Source organism: Lithobates pipiens, unplaced genomic scaffold (assembly GCF_037356315.1).
Source record: "Lithobates pipiens isolate NorthernLeopardFrog02 unplaced genomic scaffold, aLitPip1_a1.2 Scaffold_13, whole genome shotgun sequence".
In the NCBI taxonomy this organism is placed as follows: Eukaryota; Metazoa; Chordata; class Amphibia; order Anura; family Ranidae; genus Lithobates; species Lithobates pipiens.
In genome coordinates this window covers 430,725,927-430,731,926 of record NW_027507718.1, presented here as the reverse complement: position 1 = coordinate 430,731,926, position 6,000 = coordinate 430,725,927, and positions in this window count along the sequence as shown.

Here is a 6,000-nt window from a genome sequence, read left to right as displayed (position 1 = left end):
GGACCCTTATGCTACAAACAAAAGTGCTAACCACTGTGCTGTATTTAAACAGTTATTTACCTGTAGGATGGCATCCTGGCAGGGGGCAGGGTATGGTGGGTTAGATCATCTTTGCACATATAGAGATAGTGATTTCACTGTGATTGTTTTTTTTTTCTTTTTTTTCTTTTTACATTGTTTCATATGTCGGAATATCAATATTTTATATTGACGCTATAATATTTATACTTAACACTGCTTTGTTTTTATTTTCTATATTGTTACACAAATGTGTTTAGTAGCTGCTATGATAGGGATTTTTTCACACATTAGGTGCAGTGCTGCCTGACCCAATTTAGCATGTATGTACAGTACATAGTTCCTCCCTTGTCACTAGACCTATGTAATATAAGTCAGTAGAATGAAACCCTGGCATGGTGAGATGGGTCTGATCATGTATGTACATAGTGCTGTGTAACATATGTCAGAAAGATGGCATACTGGGAGGGTGTGATGAGTTTTATCTTGTACGCAAATGGTTATTCAGCTGTCATCAGACCTGTGTAATCTAAGTCAGTAGGATGGCACACTGGCATGGTGTGATGGGTCAGATCATGTATGTATATAGTGCTTCTCTTGCCATCACACCTGTAATATAAGTCAGTAGGATGGCACCCTGCCATGGTGTGATGGATCTGATCATGTATGTATATAGTGCTTCCCCTGCCATCACACCTGCAATATAAGTCAGTAGGATGGCATAATAACATGGTCCAGGGCAACACATTTATTGGTCAGGGCAGGAATTCCCAGCCTGTACTAATGTTGTGCTCCTGTTGAGCCCGCAGCCTTGGAATCCCAATACACACAGCCAGATCACCCCCCCCCCATCATCCAGGGGAGCGGGGATCCTTCATGGTGGGTGGGTGGGTAGGTGTATGGAGGAGACCCACATGGTAGGTAGGTGTATGGAGGAGACCCTCATGGTGGGTGGGTAGGTGTATGGAGGAGACCCTCATGGTAGGTAGGTGTATGGAGGAGAGCCTCATGGTAGGTAGGTGTATGGAGGAGACCCTCATGGTGGAAAAATGTATGAAGGAGACCCTCGTGGTGGGTAGGTATACAGAGGAGACCCTCATGGTGATTAGGTGTATGGAGGAGACACTCATGGTAGGTAGGTGTACGGAGGAGACCCTCATGGTGTGTTGGTGTACGGAGGAGACCCTCATGGTGGGTAGGTGTATGGAGGAGACCCTCAAGGTGGGTAGATGTATGGAGGAGACCCTCATGGTAGGTAGGTGTATGGAGGAGACCCTCATGGTGGGTAGGTGTACAGAGGAGACCCTCATGGTGATTAGGTGTACGGAGGAGACCCTCATGGTGGGTAGGTGTATGGAGGAGACCCTCATGGTTGGTAGGTGTATGGAGGAGACCCACGTGGTGGGTAGGTGTATGGAGGAGAGCCTCATGGTAGGTAGGTGTATGGAGGAGACCCTCGTGGTGGGTAGATGTATGGAGGAGACCCCCATGGTGGATAGGTGTATGGAGGAGACCCTCATGGTGATTAGATGTATGGAGGAGACACTCATGGAGGGTAGGTGTATGGAGGAGACCCTCATGGTATGTTGGTGTACGGAGGAGACCCTCATGGTGGGTAGGTGTATGGAGGAGACCCTCAAGGTGGGTAGGTGTATGGAGGAGACCCTCATGGTAGGTAGGTGTACGGAGGAGACCCTCATGGTGGGTAGGTGTACAGAGGAGACCCTCATGGTGATTAGGTGTACGGAGGAGACCCTCATGGTGGGTAGGTGTACGGAGGAGACCCTCATGGTGGGTAGGTGTATGGAGGAGACCCACGTGGTGGGTAGGTGTATGGAGGAGAGCCTCATGGTAGGTGGGTGTATGGAGGAGACCCTCATGGTGGGTAGATGTATGGAGGAGACCCCCATGGTGGGTAGGTGTACGGAGGAGACCCTCATGGTGATTAGGTGTATGGAGGAGATACTCATGGAGGGTAGGTGTATGGAGGAGACCCTCATGGTGGGTAGGTGTACGGAGGAGACCCTCGTGGTAGGTAGGTGTACGGAGGACACCCTCATGGTGGGTAGGTGTACAGAGGAGACCCTCATGGTGATTAGGTGTATGGAGGAGACCCTCATGGTGGGTAGGTGTATGGAGGAGACCCATATGGTGGGTAGGTGTATGGAGGAGACCCTCATGGTGGGTAGGTGTATGGAGGAGACCCTCATGGTGATTAGGTGTACAAAGGAGACCCTCATGGTGGGTAGGTGTACGGAGGAGACCCACGTGGTGGGTAGGTGTATGGAGGAGACCCTCATCGTGGGTGGGTGTACGGAAGAGACCATCATGGTGATTAGGTGTACGAAGGAGACCCTCATGGTGATTAGGTGTACGGAGGAGACCCTCATGGTGGGTAGGTGTACGGAGGAGACCCTCATGGTGGCTAGGTATATGGAGGAGACTCTCATGGTGGCTAGGTGTATGGAGGAGACCCTCATGGTGGCTAGGTGTATGGAGGAGACCCTCATTGTGGCTAGGTGTATGGAGGAGACCCTCATGGTGGGTAGGTGTATGGAGGAGACCCTCATGGTGGCTAGGTGTGTGGAGGAGACCCTCATGGTGGCTAGGTGTATAGAGGAGACCCTCGTGGTGGCTAGGTGTATAGAGGAGACCCTCACGGTGGCTAGGTGTATAGAGGAGACCCTCATGGTGGCTAGGTGTACGGAGGAAAGGGGGAAGCACAGGATCGGTGGGGGGTGCAGATGTTAGAAGCACATGGGAGTCTGCAGTGCAGGCTGAGAACCGACATCCCATCTCCAGCACTCGTGTCATCTCCCCTCTCCGCCATCCAGCTCACGGGCTGGAGAAAGGGAAAAAAATCAACGTTTTGATCAGTTCAAGTCGCTCGAAAAATATAATGGAGGTTTTGTATTAATCCCACTTAACCCGCCGTAAAAGTGGCGACCCCCCTCTCCTCCTCCTCTGCTCTGTACTGCGGCGGTAGGCAGCGCGCATGCGCGGAGGAGCGGGGAGCTGATGCTGCAGATATACAGGAGAAGCGTGGATGGAGGATGGAGGGGGAGAGGAGGATGGAGGGGGGAGAGGAGGATGGAGGGGGTTCAATCACTCAGTCAGCATGCAGCTACAGACCAAGAAGGGACTCAATTGGTCTTCTCACATCATGATTTCTTATGAGCAGATCAATATTTGAAAGGACTGGATGAATGTGCTGGTGGAGGTGCAGCCGAAATTCACCCCTGGGCTTTCTCCAGCACTTCTATTTCCCATCATAGCCATTAATGCCGCTCACACAGGCTGTCTATACATCTTCCTGTGACACCCAGGCCAAGTTCTCTGCAAAGCATCTCACTGAGACACTGGCATTGCAATTACCGGGGCTCAATACACTCACCCCCCCATGTACATACACTACATTACTTGTCACCCCATATAACTACTAAGGACCCCCAATACACCCCAATCACTACATTACTTGCCACCCCATATAACTACTAGGGACCCCCAATACACCCCAATCACTACATTACTTGCCACCCCATATAACTACTACTACTAATACACCCCAATCACTACATTACTCGTCACCCCATATAACTACTAAGGACCCCAATACACCAAAATCACTACATTACTTGTCATCCCATATACCTAAGGACCCCACTTCAACCCAATCACTACATTACTTATCACCCCATCTACTCATTAAGGACCCCCACTACACCCCAATCCGTACATTACTTGTCACCCCCATATACCTACTAAGGACCCCCACTACACCCCAATCACTACATTACTTGTCACCCCATATACATACATAGGACCCCCACTACACCCCAATCACTACATTACTTGTCACCCCCATATACCTACTAAGGACCCCCACTACACCCAAACACTACATTACTTGTCATCCCATATACATACATAGGACCCCACTACACCAAAATCACCACATTACTTGTCTCCCCATATCCCTACTAAGTACCCCCACTACACCCCAATCACTACATTACTTGTCACCCCATATACCTACTAAGGACCCCCCTACACCCCAATCACTACATTACTTGTCACCCCATATACCTACATAGGAGGACCCCCACTACACAAAAATCACTACATTACTTCTCCAGTGGCATCCTTAGCCTGTCTCACACTGAAAACAATGATACATAGAAAATCACTCTTCCATGTGCTCATTCAGGAAATAAAAGAATCAGCAGCAATGATACATTGTGACAAGAACATGTGTCAGGGAGACATGGGAGAGATCTGCTGACAACTCAAACATGCTGTCAGCTCAGCCTGAGACTGTGGACAGGATGACTGTGCTGGGCTCTGGGCACACTAAGGAAAGGTAGGTGGGGGGTTGGAGTCATCATGCTCCTCTATATGAAAGCAACCAATACAACTACAATCAGCCTGCTGAATAAGAAGGCAGCAATTCTACTATGTATCCAAAGATCCATCATCAATAAATATATCTGTTGACTAATCAATTCTATCAGCAATCAAAAAAAAAAAAAAAACTGGAGTCACTTGATGTATATGAAAACAGCAAGTCTAACGAAAATCTAAACATCTATCTTCATCGATGATCGATCTAACAGCAATCACTAGAACTGGAACCTGCTGTATAAGACGGCAGCAATTCTAATATCTATCAGCAATTAATATATCTATTAGATGATCAATCTATCAGCAATCTCTAGAACTGGAACCAGTTGCATAAGGCATTTATTCGAATATCTATCAGCAATCAATAGATCTATTAGCTGAACAATCTATCAGTAATCACTAGCTGAAACCTGCTGTATAAAAAGGCATTCATTCGAATATCTATCAGCAATCAATATATCTATTAGATGAATAATATATCAGCAATCACTAGAACTGGAACCTAATTCGAATATCTATCAGCAATCATTATATATATTCGCTGAACAATCTACCAGTAATCACTGGAGCTGAAACCTGCTGTATATAAGAAGGCAAATATTCTACTATAAATATCTATTATCAATCAGTATATCTGTTGACTGATCAGTCGATCAGCAATCAATAGAAAAGGGATAAACATAAGAAGGCAGCACTTCTAGAAAGACAGGTTCGTTATCAATCAGTATATCTATTGGCCTAATCACTCTATCAACAATCAATAGAATTCTGATGATTAAGAAGGCAGCAATTCTAATATAAAGCAACAGATAGATATATAATAATCCAATATATCTATTGGCCCGATCACTCTTGCAACAATCAATAGAATTTTGATAAATAAGAAGGCAGCAATTCTAATATTAAGCAACAGAAAGATAGCTCTACCATCAATCAATAGCTATTGATCCGATCAATCTATTACCAATCAATAGAACTGGAATTGACCTGCTGTAAATGAAAGCAGTAGTTTTAATATAAATCAAAGAAAGATAGTTATATCTTCAAAGATGTGTTTACTGATCAATTCCTCTACAATCAATCAATACATCTATTGATCTAGTATCTATCAGCTGCCTGAAGTGCCCCATTGATAACATACAATGTGGAATAAGCCTGAGGAATGGCAACAATGTTACCCATCGATCCAAGTTGGCCACCTTCCTTCCCTTGCTACCTACTGTATGTGGGCTGCACTGGAGGCTTCACAACTGAAAATCGATCCCAGCAGCAGAATGTTCTTATTACCAATAAGTCAATATCTATTGGCTGTCTGCTGTATGAAGTGGATGTAGATGGCAGTACATGCCATCAGTCTCCCCTGGTATACATTGTAGGGGTGACCCCCCCCCAGGAGTGCCCCCCAGCCTGTCTGTCATGTCTCAGCCTCCTATCCTATGAAGCTGTGCTGTTCTTCCCATTGTAGTGGCCGGCAGTGTGATCGGAGTGTGTGGCTGGGATTTGCCAAGTCAATGGTCTGGTCCTCCTTCACTGAGATCAGTGCTGCGTCAGGAGGGAGACTCCCCGGCACTCCGGACAAAA